Source organism: Chamaea fasciata, unplaced genomic scaffold (assembly GCF_029207755.1).
Source record: "Chamaea fasciata isolate MVZ Bird 193981 ecotype frontalis unplaced genomic scaffold, bChaFas1.0.hap1 SCAF_1, whole genome shotgun sequence".
Lineage (NCBI taxonomy): Eukaryota > Metazoa > Chordata > Aves > Passeriformes > Sylviidae > Chamaea > Chamaea fasciata.
Genome location: NW_027094086.1, coordinates 4836690 through 4858082, shown reverse-complemented (window position 1 = coordinate 4858082; position 21393 = coordinate 4836690). Strand labels below are relative to the sequence as shown.

Genomic DNA, 21393 nt, shown 5'->3' with positions numbered 1-21393 from the left:
GCGCCAGCACGTCTGAGGAGATGAAAAATGCACTGAGTAATGAATTTTAGATTTGGAAGAAGTCAGCTCTAGAAATAAAAAAAGGCCTCCACACATAGCCAAGATCTGAAGGTGAAGTGATTTAATGGCTGACTCTACTCATTATAATTATCATTATTCATGTTGTGGTGCCACCCAGAGGCTTTGTGTTGGGTACCGTACCAATAATACAATTTCAACAATAAATCTGTTTGCAGAACTGGGCAGGGGTTTAAGAGACCAGGCAGATTTTAGGCAAGAGGAAGAGCAGAGGCCTGGCAAGAGGTGGGACATGAAGCTCCAGCAGAGAGCTACCAGCACTTTGTCCAGTTTGGGTTTGCTTGGGGATACCAGCATCATAAAGTCACCCCAGGACAGCTTGTTAACAGAAAAGCAAACTCCTTTAGGGAAGATAACCTGGCACAGGTCACTGTCCCTGGGAGCAAGGCAGAGGGGACACCAAGAGGGACAAATATTGCAGCAAGACATCCATGACAGAATGGGATCCACCCATCTCCTTCTCTGTTGTGAGCCTTAACATTTCAATAGGTATGGCAGGAACTGCACAGGAAGAAGGAAATGCAGTGTTCACCGGCAAGCTGAGGGGAGGTGGAAGGCCAAGGATGAGCAGTTAGGGCCAAGAGGGAATAAAACCAGAGATGGCATCATGAAAGGCACTAGGAGCAAGGGAGGTTCGTCTGCAGCAAACGTGAAAGGTTGGTATTAAACTGCTGGTCAACGATGTGGATAATATACAACAAAACAGAAGAAAGATGAATGATAATGTTGGTGTAATGGAACGGCAAAAGGCAATTTGACGCTTCAAGTGATAATCTTTAGGCTTTTAATTTTAGATTATTCCTTTCCCAGTGACTATGGTAGCCTTTCTTCATAGTGAATTTAGCAAAGCACTTTGTGGGCAGCTGCCCACCAACGTTCTTACAGAAGAAAATCCACTCTTTACATAACCCTCCAAATTAATAATTAACAATAATTATGTAGAAATTCTGATTAGACATACCCAAACAAGATCAGGGTTGTAGGATGGGGAACAGCTTGAAAATGCAAGTATAGAAGAGAGGGAGGAGTCATGTTATTGCCAGTAAGAAGAGTTTTTTCTGATTCTCAAATTTTCCAGACCATATCCTTCACTCTGCAAATCACAGAGCTCACGTAAACTTCTCACCAAGATTTAAATGTAATACAACTGACATAAAATTCAACTTTGCTAAATTTATAGAAATCTGATGAATTGCAACAACAGCAAAAAATAAGCCAGTAATTTGTTATGATGCTGTGGCTACGCCCTGGGAGTTCTGCAACGTTTACTTATATTTGGTAGTAATCCTCAAACTCTCTTCAAAGGATATTCACATCTGTGATGATAACAACTATTAAGATATTTTGACCTGTGTGTTCACCAGATCCAAATAAAGGAAATAATAATATCACAAAAATAATTCCAATTATTACACCCAAAACCATACTTGTGCAATCAGAAGGTTATCAAGCACCAAAAATCTTTAACCATTTAACCAGCCCATCCTCTGTGTTTATTAAAGACAGGTGTCCAGTTATTCTCACAGGCACAGCACTACTGGTTAAATAAAACATAACTGCAGCCACTAATTCCCAGCCAGCCTTGTAAGGACACAGGGTCAATTATTCCATCCTTGTAAATTAAAGGCTGGAAACAGCATACCAAACAACTAAAAGCCTAACAACAGGCTGCTTTCAATACACTTTATATCAATAACAGTTGTCAAAATGAAAAGAACCAAATTCAAGCTTCATTTGCTTCCCACAAGCCATTAGGAAAGTGTAAGTTTCTGTTTTGATATGCGATAGAAGCCTTTATAGTCTCATAAATGTAAAAATAAAAGAGCTAATTTATGCACTTTGCAACAATGGAGGATATAGCTTGACAAGTTTATATGCCTGAACACACACCCACCAATTAAAATGGTGAGGATGGGTGATCACATAGATTTCTGGTGTACCACACAGGGCAACCTCACGAGGCTGTCATGAAAATCAGATGATCTTGCTCCTGGAGAAGACATCTGCTCCATCTCCTTTTCCCACATGAGTGTCTTGCTACACCTCATAATTTCTGAGACATTTCTGTCTTGTTGCACCTCAGAGGCTTCCACGGTGAAGCCACCATGGCCTCCCAAGACAATCTCTTCCCACAATTTTGTGGTTGTTTAGTTTTTGGGTTGGTTTTTTTTTTTTTTTTTGTCCAAATACACTGCATAAAACCCCACTTTTCATAGAACTTCATTTCAAACTTCTTTTTTTTTTAACCAGAAAAACAAGAAATCTGTTCGTTTTGTCCTCTCTTACAACAGAGGTGTTGTGGTTAACCCCAGCCAGCAACTCAGCCCTGCACAGCTGCTCACTCACCCCCCCCTCACTGGGATGTGGGGACAACTGGAAGGGTAGAACTGGGAAAACTCATGGATTGAGATAAAGACAGTTTAATAGGGAAAGAAAAAGCTGTGAACACAAGCAAAGCAAACCAAGGAATTCATTCACCCCTCCCCATGGGCAGGCAGGTGTTCAGGAAAGCCAGGCTCTATCCCGCAGAACAGAGACTTGGGCAGACAAACATCACCCCTTTCTCCTTCTTCCCCCAGATTTTACTGCTGTGCACAACCTTTTATGGAATATCCCTCGGGTCAGTCAGGGTCAGCTGTCCTGGCTGTGTCCCCTCCCATCCTCTGGTGCATCCCCAGTCTCCTCTGGGAGGGCAGAGGGAGGAGCAGGAAAGGCCTTGACACTGTATAAGCAATACCTAAAACAGCCCCATGTTACCAACACTGCTTTCATCACAAATACAAACTACCTTACAAGCCACTCTGAAGAAAATTAACTATCCCAGTCAAAATCAGTACAAGAAGTAACATAGAGGGCTGCCATGTACCTCCTGGTCTTCTGTCAAGTCAAAAAAAGATTCTCTTGTTCTTCTCTCAGATCCCACTGTGAAGATGTCTAATCAAAACCATGTCTGAACTCTGAATTCTCTGTGTACCCTGCTGGAAAGGCACACCAGAGAATCAACAAAGACTTCTCTCCTAAACTCAGGAGCTTGTTCTCGTTCCTATAAAAATCCTTACATTTTTCAGTCCAGTTCTTCAAGTAATTTCTCTCCCTTCAGCTTTCCTGAAAATTTAATGTCATCTAGTCCAGCAACAAGGTTGGTAATGAAAATACTCATCAGGAAGTCTTTGCTGAACTACATTCCACACATCCTGGCCAGTCTCAATGAACCACTCATAATTCTTCTACAGGTGCTTTTCCAAGGAATTCTGCATTCCTGTACAGAAGAATAATCTAAACCATGTGTCTTCAGCTTCAAGTGTTATGAGAAGGAATGTCAAAAACCTTACTAAGCTCCCCAAAATACATAGCCTGGCTCTTCTCTCTCCTTAGAGATTGTCACTTCTTCCTGCAAAACTTTTTTTTTTAACCACTTTCTGCTCATTAACTTCATTCTCTTGTTTGAGGGTATTAATGCCTTTGATTTTTCAACTCAAAAGGGTAACAACGATTTTAATCTGTATGACAGTTCCAAATGATGAAGTGGACATACCAATACATCAGAACCTGCATTACTATCAGTTTGATGAGCAGCACACGTACAAAATTCACCAGGAGCACCAAAAAACCAACTCCAAGTAGAAAATTCAGCTGTTCGAAAGAGCAGAAACATGAAACATCTCATATTCTTTACATTCCAGCCATTGCAAATAGGTCGTTGACCACTTCAAAGTGTGAGTGCAGTGCTCATTCTTGGTGGATTCTGGGTTATGCCTCCTTTTGCACAAGAGCACCGTGGCTCCGCCATATAAGACTATTTCAGAAAGATAGTAATAAATGGCTCTGTAGGAACACTGATATTTTTGTGACTCAAGGTTTCTTCTCTGCCAATGGCTGCAGATTAAAATGGCTGAGTGTGCACTTAGCAGGCCACTTTTTCAATTACGTACCTTCACAAACCCTCAGGTTGATATAGGTGCCATAAAGAATGGACACAATACACCAGACCTAAACAAAGCATGATTTAAAAAGATACAGACTTATGTTCCTTAATGAACACTAGCAAAAAAACCAGCTGCCTTATCTGAAAGCAAATGTATATCAGGACAGCTGCAAAGTTTTCCTGAAACATTATTTCTTTTTAATGCCATATTTTAATCAGATTTTTAGTAAAAAGTATCAAGTTCTTTTAGCTGGTTGTTTTGAAGCAGAAAATCAAAGGGAATGAGAAGCAGGAGTAGCACAAACAGGTAGAGACACTCTAGTTCCAGAACTGGGATTTCCCAGATGAGTGCAGCTCTACATTCACTGTAGAAAAAAATTAGCATGAGAATATTAAGGAGAAATGGGGAGTGTTATTGCAGAACTGTTTAAAAACTTGGTTGTACACCCATCATCTTTGTGAGCAGAGCTTTGTAGAAGTGCAGGGATTTTAGAAAGCTGAGAGATTTTAGAAAATGCAGACTCCTTTCTGATGGAAAAAGAATCCCTTTCTGCAGAAATTCAGATGAAAGTGAGAAGAAAAGCATTTTTGTCCTGCATTTGTAAATTAGAATTCACACTTTTAAGAACTGAGCAAACAGGAATTTTTATACTGTCACATCACAAGCACAGGTCTCCTTTAACACAGCTCACTCAGTGGAGTTCTCACACCAAAAAAGAAAGGAAACTTTGGGGTTTTGTTCCTGAATGCTGAGTGAGGTGCTAAGAAAGTGTATCTTCAAGACAAGAGTTTTTGACAGAAAGCTGTTCAGAACACTCTTCCCACTGCACGAGAAGGACAGAGGAAGTCTGGGAAAAGCAGAATATTGGTCCCAGGTTCTGGTTTTTCCATCCTTATTCCAGAGTGCTGAAGAGCCCAGTGGTAGCTCTTAGAAACTTCACCTTACAACAGTAAGAAGTTACAAATATTCAAGTAATATGTCAAGAGGATCAATACATTTCCCTGTAAACACAACAAAATGCCAAATGCATTAGGCAGAATTTCAGAGGTTAAATTTTTATCAGGTAAACTTGACGTGATAAAAAATTCAGAGACAACCATAGTGACCCATCTTTGCACATCCTTCTGCTCCCAGTTCTTTCCTATACCCAAAGCAAAAATTGCAACGAAACAGAAGTAGCAAAGTTTAACACTGCAAGACACCAATCCTTCCTTGGATTAGTAAAAAAGAAAAAGTTTTATCAATCAGTACCTCCTTAGGATGGCCTCTGATAGAGATGTGATTCTCTTGTGTGATGATAAATCTCATCAGGATGGATGGGAAGAAAGACTTTATTGATAATCAATAATTTTTTTCATCAAAAGTTTTGTGGTGAAAGAAAGCAGGCCCAAAGAAAATAACTTACATCCCATCTGGTTTAAAGCATATGGTTATAATGCTACTGTAACAAATCTTGCTCAGATCCAAAATATTGCACACTTCAATACTTCTCCCTGTGTCGTAGAAATTAGTTCCAGGGGAAAATCAACTGACACAAAGTGATTTTATAGCAGCATGACATTTATAAAAGATTAATGTTCTGCTAATTGATTGGCTGGGGCAAAACATGGAGCAACTCAGCTGAGTTTGAGTTTGATGACAGTGCTTACAGAGTGGAAAAGACAAAACTCTTTGTGTATCTGACTCAGATTTGCTCAAGTGTATCAGATTTCATATAAAACAAAGTTTAGTAAATTATACCATCTCCAAATTAACTGAAATGGCTGAAACTGAAATGGGGGATATCAGAGTTGGTTCAGGTCTGCAACATTGTCTGAGAGTCCACAGCAACTTTTGTGTTCAGTTTCATTTTTCCACTCAGGGCACAAACGCAAAAGAAAAATAATATTATTTTTAATTAAAGGAAAAAATTGTTCCTGTGTTATTTTAAAAAATCAGCATATCAACATCACAAAAAAAAAAAAAAATAGGTCTATGTTGAATCTTGCCCTTTATAACCAACAGAAAAACTAGAGACAAGGTGTGGGACTTGAAACTCTTCTTCTGCTGGTTTTCAGCCAGCTGTCCCCTCTTGTGCTGAAATTCGAAGGAACTAATATCTTCTATTAGTTATCAATTTTAAATCTTGTCCAGACATCTGGGGAGCCGTTTTTAAAGCATTTATTATCAAGGTATTTTACTGCAACTCTCTCTTTAATTTTTTTAAGATCTAATTTGCATTTCCTTTGTCATTTCATCATGACAAAATCTCATTTATTTAGACCCCTATTGCCAGGAAACATGATAAATACTTCAAAATAAATTTACTCAGCTAAGTTATTTTAAATAACGAACACAATTTGGACAGTTTTTTAAGCAATCCCAAAGAAAATACTTCAACTGCTCATTACAGAAGCAGCCTACAATAAGAAGGCACATTTTCCTAAAAGCAGAGCTCCAGAGTGAGGTCATATTTGCCAATATTCTGCCTGAATCTGGGGAAGAAACCTTACAGAACTTTCTATTGATAATTTCCCTTCCACGGTGATTGATGCTGACCTTTCTGCCAAGGTATGAGGTGCCATTTTCAGACCAGAGATTCCTTCCCTCAACATCCAGCAGTAAGTTATTAGTAATATTTTCCTGAGAACTAAACACAGCATCCACAGCATCCTGTAATATTTCACATTTCCAGCTCCAACTCTTTTTCCACCTTATGACACTTTATGTTTTCCCTTTTCTTTTTTTCCCCAAGAGGAATTCATGATGCTAATGAACACTTGGAAAATAAAACCCACATATTAAGTGTTCTCTCATCCCACCAATAAAATGACAGCTCAGTGTCACTGTTTCAGCATCCTGGAAATCACTGAGGGATTATTCCACTTGGCACTGTGTGGGTGTATTACACATTAGACTTCAAGCAATACACACAATAGATTTAACCATAACAGGAACGTAATTTTTATCTTTGTTTCATCTACACAAGCCAGTTGATCCGGGACAACTGATGACTTCCAAACCTGCAGAGCAGAGTGCAAGGACACACTTTTTTCAGGAGCTGAGATTGCCAAATGAACTGAAAATTTTGCAGAACAATGTGTTTCCCAGAAAAAAAAAAAAAGAAAAAAAACCCCAAAAACCCCAAAAAACAAACAAACAAAAAAAAAAAAAACCCAACAACAAAAAAAACCCTGTGTCACCACCAAAAGCATCCACCAGCATTTTTTCACCACCTCTTGAAATTTGTCATAACTAAAGATAACGTTCAAAATTCATACTTTGGAAAACAAGTTAAAATCATAATCGTACTTTCTTCTTCTAGTTCTCAGGAAAACTGATTTTCAAATATGGAAGTAAATACTGTTTTCTCTAAGCTCATGTCACCCTTCATACAAATGACACAATTTGCACCAGGTCTGCAAGGCAGGAGCAGTGCAATCCAACTGCCCTCAGCCTTCCCTAAATATCTGGGGTTTATAAGAAGCGTTAAGAACTGGACTGCTTCCTCAAGAAAACAGGATTTCTTTATCTTGTCCCTTTCTGACAATTTAGGATGCAAAGAACACAATGACCTCTGCAATAATCCCTTTTTCTGTGCTATGCAAACCTGCCAAGGCAAATGCAGTCTCACTGCTTTCCCTCTGACACCCCAAACTGATAAAAGCGCAGGGTTTTTTTCTGCACTTTTTAAAAACTGTGGTTGCATCTGACATTTACTTCAAAACCAGAGGCACTCACAGCCACCCTCTTCCCCCTTAGCTCATGACAGAGCCCCAGAGAGGAGTTGACAGTGGAGCTGAGGAAAGACTGGATCAATGCATACAAGAACCACCTGCTTTGCGCCTCCAAATCTCTCAGCTTAATCAGAGCCCAGGGCAACAGTGCTTAATGTCAAAATTATCCACTCCCTTTGCTACCAGAATCCTCAGTTAAATACATCAGTGGTCTGAATCCAAAGAATAAAACCCATTTTTATTATTAATGTATATCTTATCCATTTCTGTTGCCATCAACAGAAAACTTCTTAGTTTATTACCTTTTTCTCCTTGCAGGAGCACACATTTCCTAGGAGCGCAAACACTGACAAATTTAGGGTAAAAATAATGAAAAATAGATGAACATGTAATACAATGGAACATTCATTGGGATGAGTACAAAAAGATTTATAATTTATTTATGTTTTATGAGCAAGAAGATTTTTGCTGTTTGCTTTGGGAATCAGAAGCACTTACAATGCCTCCTAAAACCAGCACGAATGAAACAGCAAGAGCCTGAACCAATTCCCATATTCCTTCTCCATCCCCTGACTTTACAGCACATTGTTTTTACCTCTTCTGATGCTTACTCCAGGTAACATCACTTTAAGCACCTAAAACAAAATACCACACACATGTTAACAAACTATGCCTCTTCCAGTGTGATTATGAAGGATTTCTCAGACTCTCATTCCAAAGTGAAAACGTTACTACTGTGGCTTCATAAAAATGAATATTTAAAAGAAAGGAAAAAATTAACATGATAAAATATATGTTAAAATACGTATCATTGTAATTTTTAATATACTTTTTAAAAATTATTTCCCTCTTGATTGGAAGCGCTGCAGCCACACAGTTTGATGTGCTCAGGAAGAACCATCCCAGCTCTCTGGAGCTGCCACTTGCAGGCCTGAGGATCATGCAGCAGTGTGGGTAAATCCATCCTGCTGCACTGAGAGATGGAAATCAGAGGACCTGTCACTAAGGTCAAAGCTCTGGTACATAAATTCAGGAATAGGGACGCCAGCCAGTGCATTACAGTAATCTAAAGCTGATTTCATTGATATTTGGGCAATTTCAGATTTTTTGAAAAGCTTTCAACTACTTTGCAGACACTAACAGAGGACTTTGTACATGTGTTGTATTATCGTGTCCCTAACATTGGAATGAATCTGGGAGTGACACTGTGCCTTCTGACAGTGGTGAAACTTTAAACCTGAAAACAAGAAAAACACTTTTTTAGTGTTTTAAGAACACCCTGTTTTCTACACTGCCTGTTGGAGAAAGGCCAGACTTTGTGCCAAGCCTTCTGAGCAGGGCACACCAATAAAACACAGGTGTACAGGGACAATCCCACTCAGGAGATCAATCTCAGAATGCTCTCATGAGAAACAACTGGTTGAATGTCAACCCATCAAAGATACCCCTGGCAAGACTAAACTTCACAGCTTCAGTGTACATGGGAGCTGTTAACCCCCAGTTCTGACGGGAAACTGCCATGAGAACCATTCCATTTTTCTACACTGTCAAGAAGAGACACGCAAGGTTTAAAATATTGACAGTTTTATAAAGGTTTCCAGTGTTTTAAAAAAAAAAAAAAATCCCGAGTACAGGCTAGGATGGCTACTTGACATCAAAACAAAATGATCTCTGATTTATTTCCCAGGTTACACTGCACATCAGCAAAAATCAACAGCAACCTCAAAAATTCAGTATTGTGCACCTAAAATTCTGACCAAAACACAGGAAGTTCAGCCACTACCTGAGATATTGTTGAAAGAAGTTAAAAAACTATGTTAAAAAACCTCAAAAACAATTGACAGACGGCTTTGTGAACTTCCACAATACTTAAACAAGGATAGATCTCACTGGAATTCTTCTCTAAACTGAGGGTTGCTTCTTACAAGGGAATGGACTGATCACTGACCATAACTGAGGGGAGAATCTTTTTTTTTTCTCTCTTTTTTTTTTCTTTTTTTTTTCTTTTTTTTTTTTTTCCCTTTTCTTTTCCTGAAAGCTTCCTGTTAAATTCCTTGTCTTGGATGAAATATTACTGTAGCAAATTGTGAAATTGCAAGAACATGCTGCAGTAATAAAAGCCCAGTTTGCTGTGGGAGCCAGCAGGGAAAGCAAGGACAAACACAATTGCAAAGGCTGAAAGTGAGACAGGACACAACCCTCAGAATTTCTGGTGGAATAACCACCAATTTTCCTGCAACATGAACTAGAAATTTTCTTTAAATAGAATTTTTTTAATCTCAGGTCCTTTCCAAACCAAATCATTCCATGATTCCATGGCATTGCAGGGTCACTCTCACACCTGGGTCTGTACACTGGACTTGGCTGTGGATGCAGGTGACCAAAGGAGATTATCACTCATCAAGATTCTGAATGAAATTAAGATGTTTCCAAACGATTTTAAATGAGGGCAGGAAGCCTGTTGGTTTAACACCAGCATGTTCTGACTGTGAAACAGCTGCCCTTTGCTTAACATTAAAAATGTGGGAGAAATGGAATGTTAAATTGAGCATTTTATATAGTAAATAAGATTTTGCTGATCCCAGCTTCTGAAAGTTAGGCAGGTACCTAGAATTATGCCCTGAACAAAACCACTGAATGGAGCTTCATTGGATCAATGTATCAAAATCGGTAAGTTTGATGGAAAAAGATAGAAAAAAAGGCCAAATGAGGTGAGGATAAGCTTCAGCTAAAAGCTAAAGTTTGGATATAATCACCTGCTGTTTGACTCCACAGGCAACGCAAAGCATGGTCCAGCAGGACCTCTTTGTGACCTTTTCACCCTTATACCCCCTACACAGTCACTCATGTGTGGTTTGTAAACTATTTCAGTGAGAACTGATTCTTGATACTATGCATATTTCCACTTTCAACTTCCATTCTGTCAGTTCAGTTCCTAAAAGAGGAAGAATGGGGGAGAAAAAAAAAAAAAAGGAGACGTGGAAATTATTTTTAGTCTGGCCACAGAAAGCACTAGTGCAGAGAAGATAAGCTCTCCTGGTATGTCATGAAAGAATTTGGTGCAGACAGAAAACATAAAATACACAGCCTAAAGAAATACCTTTTGTGATAGCTTTGCTGCAGTTACAGCCTGCCCAGAGCCCACAAAAAGCCCAAGACAGCACAAGTCAGAGCAGCTCAGTGAGCACCAGGAGAAGATGCCTGAATGAGCATCCCTAAGAAAGAAGAGTTCACTCAAGTGTGAAACTGCTCCTGGTTTTAATTTTGATTTTTTAATAGGTCCCCTTTAGGATCTGTCTCTACAGATCTGTGTCCCATTTATGCACAGGGTAAAAGGAACAACACTGTCAAACAAGGATTTATAAATTAGGGAAGTAGTGGGAGATTTCCAAAAGGTCGATTTCCCTGCAAGAAATAAAAAGGCAAAAGCAATTTTTCCAATGAAATGAGAGAAGGGCTGGTCTTGCAGGACAAGGGGTAGAATGAGGAGCCGGCAGATAAGGGCTCTATTGCTCTGCTCCTGATTTCTTGGAGCAGAATTTGGGAAATTTTTGACACAATGTCAGCATTTTCCCTCAGAAATACCAGCAGAACCCTGGATGCACTCAAGGTCTGGATCTTTAGTTTATCAAGGAGGTTGATGGAGACACTGTGAGACCTAAAGGCTCTGTGATAATATTGGACTGATGCTGTACAGTTTTTAAATGAAAACTGCTGCATCATTGACACCTCTCTCAATATGAAGCATTTTTAAATTAAACACATATGATTTCAATACACTTTCCATGGTATGGCTTGCATTAGTGTCTGCCAGGTGGGCTTGCCAGACAGAGTGGGTAAACAACTGAAATCCAGTAAGATAAACCTAAACTGAGTCTATTCTGTGGTGTTTTTCATAGAGAAAATGGCTTTACTTCACTTGCTTTCTAAGGCAGAACAGGAACTGCGTAAAATTAGAGGGATGTATCTATAAAAATTACCACAAGGGAACTTGGCTCAGTGTGTGTATCACTTTACACTTTGTTTTTAATGATTGTTTTGTAAAAAATGTGCTCACTGAAAATTACTTTTCTGAATACAGTTTTACATTTCTTACTTTCCTGTAACCACAAAAGGAACTTCAACAAATACTGGTGCCCACTCACTCAGCCAGAATTAGTGGAAAGTAAAATACAAAGTATATAGTGAGCAGGGGGAAATGCAGTCAATCTCTTCTGAAACAAGGCTCAATGACTCTAAACTGGAATGTATAAGCAAAAGTAGTGGAAAATAAAACTGTTTAGAAAATAATCAAAGTAAGTCATAACTATAAATGCATCATATTTGGTGGGGTTTTTTTAAAGTAATTGCAAATTTTTTTTTTAGTTCTATATGAACATAAACATGTATAATATTTCATTTAAAGATGGCAGTTTTTAAAATATTTATAGCGATTACTGGAGTGAAAAAAAAGTCTTCAGGAAAAAAAAAGTCTCCCTGGGATTGAATGCTTGTTAATCAATTTGATTTGGATTTTCAAAAGCACTTGTGCTAGCCATCATGTAGAGATGCTTTGCCAAATTGGAATAAGAAGTTGGTTAAATTCAAATGGATTTTTGCAATTAAGAGCAAAGAAAATTAATCAGTCCAATAGATACAGTCCTCAATATTGTTCCAAAATACTGAGATACAGCTAATAGATTTCCACATTCTTCTCTTCCAAACATTTTTTAGCTCATGGAACTGGAATCCACAACTGAAAGTGGCCCATAAGGGAAACTGTGTCAATACACAAAAACTAATTTTCCATAATGCCACAGCATCTAACACCAAGAATAACCTGACATTCCTGAACTCAAATCAGATCACTGCTTGTTTTCCACCATGATCGTCCCCACTAAGTTCCTGAGCAGGGGAGATGAGCTGCACAGGATATTCTTCAGGCTTCACACCAAGCTAAAATCAACTTGAAAGGTTACAGTCAAGAAAGCATCCCTCTTCCTAAGCACAAACTTCTTTTCAGGCTTCTCTGCATCACAGGAAAACTGAAAGCAAAGTTTGCAGCTAAAGTCTCACTCTGAAAATCTTAAAATAAAATTTATAATTTGGTAATTGTTCTTATGGCAGGATTTTGCTGAGGCTGGTGAGTATAGTTAAAAATCCTCCTTGCAAGCCTGAAAGGTCTTGGATGTTCCCCTGCCTAGAGTCCAAAGGACTGGGCCAACATTCTCAGTTGCTGCAGAATTTTACATTTCTGTTGAAATTAGCAACTGTTCTGCTCCTCCAGAACAGAAAGAAATCTCTTAAAAATCTGCATCATAACTCAAGTTCTCCTGGACCTGCTGCTCGTCCCACTTTGGCTCAAAAGGAGTCCTGTGCATTAAATTATATTAAGAAGGTAAAATCCAGGGCTTCCAAGCTTAATTTGGAAGGGATGTTAAAAATCATCTTATTCCAATCCCCTGCCATGGGAGGGACACCTTCCACTGTCCCCATCCAACCTGGCCTTGGACACTTCCAGGGTGTCACAAAAACAAAAACCAGAAGCAGCTGCTCCAAGTGCTGCACTGGGCAGTGCATGAGGAGAGCTGTGATTGGCTTCGACCAGAGAAAATAACTGACTTTTGAAAATTTCTTTCCTTATTTTTTTGCCCCTTTGGAGCAGCTTTCAGGCCACAAACATTAACAGCATGTGGGAAACCAAAGCTCATTGAGGCATTTCTATCACGCCTGATTTTATCAAATTTTTATTATAACAAAAAAAATTGAAGGAAGCTACTGAATGACCTGACTTAACTTGCAAGATTTTCAGAAACATCCAGAATAGAATTTTTGTTTGTGTCAAGGTAATGTCTTTCACTCTTATCATTTTTTATTTAATCTGAAATGAAAGCAGAATTATTTTTAATTTATTTACCATTTTCTCAGGGATTTAAAACCTGTTTAAATCAACGTCTTCTATTTTAATTATTTACCCTCACTTTAAAATCGAATTAACACTTTTGATTTTTTTCTGAGTTACATATGATTTCAGATTTCATAACAACTTGAAACATTCAACACATTTTTCTTCCCTTCAATTGTACCATCATACATTGTTGTCTGGGCAACTTTCCTATTTTCCTACCCAGTATTTTTTGTCATTAAACCTTGTAGAGCTGATTTTTGAGATTAAGCCTTTCCTGAGATGAGCTGGTTTTTCTAACAGCCTTTGTCACTGAAAAGAACAGCAAAAATTTTCACCTCAGAGTAATTTGGAACAACGGAATTAAAGAGCTACAAAACAATTTCAAGGAACACAGGTCAGCACAAATGCCAGTATTATGAACGGCCAAGAAAATAGACTGGGGAGAGGGAGATGAGGAAAGAACAGGCCCTTAATTCTGGATTGCTATGAAACATTAAAATTCTATCTGTGGTGAAGAGTGATCCCTGCTTGTTCACTGGGGCTGATGAATGCCACCAATTTTGGTTCCGCTTCACTTTGCTAATGTAAAAAAACTTTGCTCTGAGAAAATTTCAGTAACAAAAACCAGAGCAATAATGTCATTATGGCTCTTTTCTCTTTCTGAGCTGGAAAATCACAAGAGTGTATAATAAAATTCAGTAAAGAGGGAAGAAGGGTACTTCAGGTGACCTGGGGATGATCATTCAAGAAACAGATTACGGAAGAGCATTGTACTGCCAGCCTCTGCAGTGCATGCATTATTTAGATAAACTCACTTTATTTACCTCTAAATGTCATGCAATTCCTGTGTGCCACAAGAATTTACAAGCTAATTTGCTGACTTTATGTGTCACTGTTTGTACTGAAAGGACCACGTCAGTTTGTTCACCCACAGATTCAGAGTTTGGGAAGAAAACGGTTTTAGGAAAACTAAATTATTCTAATTATTCTATTTTTAAAATACTAAAATCAAGCAGAAATCCCTTCAGCAGCCTGTTGCCGGTTTAGAACTGAAGGTCCACCTTTCTGCCCTCTTCAGCATTGCTTTCCCATTTCTCCTTTGTCACATATTTCTGGCATGCTTAAGAATATGGAAATATCACAAATGCTAAACAATTCTAATCAAAAATATGAAGTCCCAACACTACCCAAGGTCCCAGTAACACAAAGAGCTGTTTCTTTAAAGTGTTCCTAACTTTCTATTTAGTTTTGAACATTTTTATTAATTCTCAACAGCCATACATCAGACTTTGACAAAGATGGTGTGTGTGCCTTACAGGATTTATAAATTACTCTTTATGAAATGATTGGAGAATTCAGTGCAAAGCTTAATTAAGCAATACAGAAGTTTTAATCAAACACACTATGAATTTTATACATTTGCAAAGCAGTTACTTAGAACATATTTTCATCCCTTAAGGATTTGCTTATTGCAGAGTAACCAAAATATTCATGATACCTAATTACTTTCTTAAAAAAAAAAAAAAAAAAAAAAAGAGACACCCCCCCCCCCCAAAAAAAAAAGTCCATCCTTTGAAATAATAATTAGTTTGAATATTTTTTAGGGCTTTTTTACCTCTTTCTGATACTCTAGATTGTTCTATTTAGTGAAAAGCCAAAATGCAACAGCAACAAGTAAGTATATACCCTATTTTCAGCTTGGGGAGGAACTGAGATAGGAGCTGGGTCATGGGAATGAGGGAAACCAGTTGTAGGCTATAACCCACCTAAAGCAATTTCAGGATATATTCTCAGTATTCCATCTGTGCTCTCACATCTTTATAGTGGGTCATTTACACTTAAACACACATTAAGACATGAACTGCAAGAGTTGCTCCCTCCTCAAACATGACTCAGAATCCTTGGTGTCCACACAAGGTCCTGAGGCTGGAGATGATTCACAAAACCAGCAAGTTAAAACTACAGTGAATCCTCTTTTATTTTCTTATATTTTCCTTTTTCTTTTTTCTTTTTTTTTTTTTTTTTTTAATGTATGGCTTTAATATAACCATATTCAAACTTTAATTTGATATGCCTGGGATGGTAAATAGCAATGCACCCGACTCAAATGTTATCATGAAGAATGAGTTGCCCATAATCTGCGTAATAGAACCACTCTCTTGCTAATCCATCAAGCACTATGCCAAGGACACTGCAGGGACACTACAAGCAGCAGTCCCACTGTCACAGGATTTCTGCACTTGCTGGGTCAAGGGGAGAACAGAATTTGTTTTGACTAACAGATTTCATCTTTTGAAAACAAAAGTCACTCCACAACAGAGCTCTTTCCTGTTGATCAATTTTTTTCCCACTGTTAACATAAGAAAGCTGTGAGGTTTGCAGCTACCCAGAGCTGGGCCGCAGCATAAGTTTATCCCTGAACTTCAGTTCTTGACAGGCAAATCAAGAATGGATGATTTGACTGGAATATGACACTGCACACAGATCTGAGTGGAAGCCAAAGAAGTGCACAGTACACGGAAATGGAACCTTGTCAATCAGCTTCTCAGATCATTCTGAAAATCTTGATTAGCCAGCACCAAATTCTTTCAAAACTTCATTGAGAATTCACATTTTTCCTCTTTGAACTCTGCAGGAATTATCTTCAAGCAATAAAATCATATTGCCTGCCAGAAAGGCAAAAAACCAAAACCAAAACCAAACCAAACCAAACCAAAAAAACCTAACCAAAAAACCCCACAAAAATCAAAACCGCTTCTATACTGCTCATAGCACTGCAACATTTATGAACCAGTGAGCTTTAGTGAAAGCTGCAGCATTCAGCTTTTCCATAAAGCATGATGAGCTTTCCATAAATTGCAGCCACGTTTCTCCTAGAGGGATATGAATAAAGTCTATTTATGGAATATTCAGCAAGTGGTTGCAGGGTGAAAATATCACTTGTTTCTTCAAAAAACTAAATTACCAAGTTTCTGTATCCTGGATTCCACAATCTTTTCTTCCCCTCCAAATCTGAACTTCTTTTGCACAAATACACATTAAGCCGGTAAACTAAACTGACCCTCATAGAGCCTCAGTGCATTTTTTGTACACGTAAACATGCAATAGGAGCACTATAAATACAAACACGTAAAACTGTGTCTAGAAATAGAAACAGCAGCAAAGACAATTTATGGGAAAACGTGAAAGCAGAGACAAAAAATATGGACATCCTTGAATGAATATCAGGATGATCAGTGTAAAGGAACAAAGACCACTGAATCTTGAAAATTCCCAATTTACCTTGGCCAATTTGATTTAGGTGGCAGGAATATTTGCCACAGTGAGACAAGCAATGGGAATAATTGTTCACCCAGAATTCATTTTGTAGTAAAATCCTATTTCCAAGGAAATCGAATATCCATTAGTCTCATGTTTTGCTTTAACTTGATATATACAAAAGTTGTATGTTCCTGAACAAGGAGTGCATAATTCCAATTTTTTTTTTCACAAAATATACAAAAGAATGTTTATAATTAGGAGCCAAAAGCCCTCTCCTCTAACATCAGGCATTTTAGCTTTGAGTCTAGCTAAAAGCTAAGAATAATAGTCAGCAGGGCATTTAAGTCAGGAATCCAAATATTGCTAATGCTGAAACAAATGAGTGACTGTTGCCAACAGACAACCAAAAATTTAAAAATCACCTGTTTTGAAAAGGCCTGAGGCTGTTAAAATTCCATGTGCCTTTTCTCTCTTGGAATGATAAATGCAGCCATCAGCTGATAGGATGTTCTACCATAGGTTCTATTATTAAGCTGTGTGAAGAGGCATTGGCAATTATTACTAATTTTATTTTAGGCATCAGCACAGAAAAGTAGCTGGAGAAGTTCTTTCCAAGCAGTTATCTCAGCCTGTCCAGACAGATAAAATGCAGTCATTTTCCCAAAGAAAATGTGTGGGTTTTCAGTATCTTGAAAGGTCAACCATTCTAAAAAATTAAGTTCTTAGAAGTTCTGGTGTTATTTCGTGGAAGGAAAACCTAAATAATAATAGCATAGTGAAGTTAGCTTGGCAACAAGCTTCCAGGAAAGAACCAACTCTCTAAAGAAAGTATTCAAGAAAAATAATTAAAATCTCTGAGACGGAGATTTTGATAGGAAGCATTCTCAGGATGCCCAGGAAAAATGGGAGTTAAAATACATAAAAAGCTATTACATGTACTGCATGACTTATTTACATATATTAATACGCTCTGTAGCAGTACACACCCAAATTTCAGGGACAAAGAAAAATACAAGCATGCAACTGTAGATACCACAAATTTGCCCAATGGGTTCAAGAAAATCTGGATTATTTTCAGTATTTGTGCTGATCAGTAGGATAAGCACTGAATGTAAATACATGCTGGTTTGGATTAAGGCTTATTTTGTGGGTTTTTTTAAATAAAGTTGTCACACTTCCAAGATGATGCCATATACTTTAGCAGATGAAATTACACGAGGAGAAAACAGTTATCTACCAAAAAGGCTTCCTGTGTTAACTTTACACCTTTTTAACACCTTAAACTAAGGCAGCTCCCATTCTAGAAAAGATTTTTCAGCTCTCACAACTTGTTTTCCCTTTCCTCACCGTAACCCTAAGTCCTTCCTCTCACCTTAAATTCTAAATATAAATGATTTAACTACCAAAGAAAAGCTTCAGTGCATCTAAAAGGCCTCTGCAGAGATCTGTGAGGAAGTTAGCTGGGAGAGTTGGGGTGGAAATACGGAATCAAACCCGGCTCTAGTGCATGTGTTGGAGTTGGGAAATTACAAAACAAAGCCTGACTTGGCATTTCTTTTTAATAATAGGACTGGCCCTGCTCTGAGTGGGGTGTGGAATGGATGATGGCAGAGCTCCAGTCCACCTACATGGTGTTAGTGCTTTTCAAATTCTTTAAAACTCAAATAGCTCTCTCACAATGCCCCTTCAACAAATGTAAACCAAACCAACCTCTCCAAGGTATTGCACCCAGTTCTGGGCCCCTCAGTTTAGGAAGGACGTTGAGATGCTTGAACGTGTCCAGGGGAGGGCAACAAAGCTGGTGAAGGGCTTGGAAAACAAGCCATATGAAGAAGGACTGAGGGAGCCGGGGTTGTTTAGCCTGGAGAAAAGGAGACTCAGAGGTGACCTTATCACTCTCTATAACTTTCTGAAGGGAGGGTGTAGACAGCTGGGGGTTGGTCTCTTTCTGCAGGGAGCATCTAACAGAACAAGAGGACACAGTCTTAAGCTGCCTAAAGGGAAATACGGGTTGGATATTAGGAAGCAGTTTTTCACTGAAAGAGTGATTAAATACTGGAAGAGTCTGCCCGGGGAGATGGTGGAGTCACCATCCCTGGATGTGTTTAAAAAGAGACTAGATGTGGCACCCGATGCCATGATCTAGTTGAGGTGTTAGGGCTGGGTTGGACTCGATGATCTTGAAGGTCTCTTCCAACCTACACATTCTGTGATTCTGTGAATTCTGTGAAAGAATCACAATAGATTTACAATAAAGGTGGAAGAAAAAACCAGATATTCTGAGAGTTGAAACTTCAAGATTTGTCAAAAATTCATTCCTTCCTTTTCACTCCTTTTCACTCCTTTTTACTTTAGGGCCACCACCTTTCATCTAAATGCTATATTCTGAAACTCTGGGTTTATGGTATTTAGGTGTGTTTGCAAAGCACTTAAAAAAGTGGAATGCAACTACTAGAAGTGATTTTATAATTATAAACTATCAATGTAATACATGGTATTTTTCATTTCTCTTTATTCCTGTTCCAAAATATGCAGTGGAGAGTGTTAAACGAAAGATATTACGTTGTGGTCTCTACACAACATAGAGAAGAAGGTTTAGATTGGGTTTTAGGAAGAAATTCTTTACTGTGAGGGTGCAGAGGCCCTGGCACAGGCTGCCCAGAGAAGCTGTGGCTGCCCCATCCCTGGAAGTGTTCGAGGCCAAACAGGAGCAACCTGGTCCCGTGGAAAATGTCCCTGCCCATGGCAGGGGGGTGGAATGAGATGAGTTTCGAAGTCCCATCCAACAGAAAACATATGATTCTTCGATTCTACAACTCCAGGAAACTAGAGACAGTATAGATACTAAATAAAGTGCTTCCATCTGTGATTCAAAGCAAACTTCATACACAAATAAAAACTATACAAACCTCCATAACCTCCCACATCATTATGTGGGTATCAAATTTAACTCCAATTCTGTATTTCCAACCCTCTGGGACAAAGCAGAAACATCTGTCATTATTTCAGCTGCGAGTCTAACAGTATGTTTTAAGATAAATCACCCTCTATGAATAATTAATACTGCTTTCTCAGATTTGTGATTATTAAGTCATTATTTGTTTGTTTTCAGCGATGATTCATCTGTTTTCCCTTCTCGTGCTTAGTCATACTACTCTGGAGGAAAACGAAACCCTCAGAATAACTTGCAAATTCTGGTTAGAACTGAACAGTCAGCTCTTAAGAGCTTTGTATTTCAAAATATCCAGCTGAAAAAGTAGACAGACCAGAGCATATTCTGCAGTGGGGTTTCCTGTGCACAGAAGGAACCCTGGGTTATAAATTACTCCAGCCCTGGAAGGTGTTGAGGTTGGCACACTGAAGCCCAGGGACACAGGCACCAGTCATAAAAGACTATTTTAATGAGGATCACATTATGAAGCTTTGGGACAGGAATGAAGGAAATTCCATGTCCTTAGCAATCTATTTCCTGTCTCTTTTTGGGAACAGAGGATCTGAGTCTGCAATTCTCAAAGCAATCAAGGCAATCATTGCACCAGCCTCTTGAATCACTGATGCCATAGAAAACTACTGGCATTTCTCACTGGGTTGTCCTCTGTCGGACTGGTCTGCTATATCAGTACAGAGAATCCACCACAAGTCAGGTAGTAAAAATACACAAAGTAATTGAGGAAACAATCTGGAGGAAGACTTGGAAATGATGGGTGAAAACTGTTTCCAGAGAGATCAACTCCTTAATTTGACTTACCCAGCAGCAATACAAACACCAGAGCCAAAACCCAGTACACAGCTGGGAACTGGGGGATGCATAAAGACTGTAGCAGCCTTTAGCAATGAGGAACCCCGTATTCTACAGCAGCCCTCATCTTAGGTCAATAAAAAAATCCTCCACAAACTACACTTGAGGAATGAGAAGGAAAGCAGCAGGTTTCAGGGTCAGGAAGACACAGGGAATTTGAAATCCCATCTGAAGTTCCTCTGAGCCTTGATAATGGGTTTGGAATAAACTAAGCACAGATTTGTGGATCCTTTTATTTAAAAAAAAAACTTCTTCCTAGAGGTGGCATCTTGCAATTCCAGGATCAGGAAGCTCTCTGGAAATAAAACTGCTGTGATGCTGAGGGGGATATTTAGAAATCCTCTCAGTCAGAAGGACAAAAGCCTAATGCCGCCTCATTGCCAAGCCAGTCATAGGCAAATGGAAAAACAAAATAAGATCTGTCAAAAAGCCAAACCACAACTGAAAGGACTGGTCTCATGCACTGAACTATAGATACTGACAGCAAGTCAGTGTAAAAAACATTTGTTTTGCTTATAAATCAGGGATGTTGCCAGAAGCAAAATACAGCCACATAGTTTTAGTTTAATCTCAAAATGGGTGTGAAAGTCCTGGGTTATTAAAAACCCTGAAAAGGACACTCTGTTCTGACCAATCATTTCCTAAGCTTTATTCACCACCACTCACTCCTAGTGCTTTTTCAGCCAGTATAATGAGTCATTCACTGGTTAAACCAGGAGGCTGCAA

General features: G+C 38.7%; 1 protein-coding gene across 2 annotated transcripts in view; it reads right to left on the bottom strand.

Moving 5' to 3' along the window:
- Positions 1–21393, bottom strand: part of TRAPPC9 (trafficking protein particle complex subunit 9) — a 443221-nt gene that overhangs the window by 190204 nt on the left and 231624 nt on the right. The gene's annotated exons all lie outside the window — the stretch shown is intronic.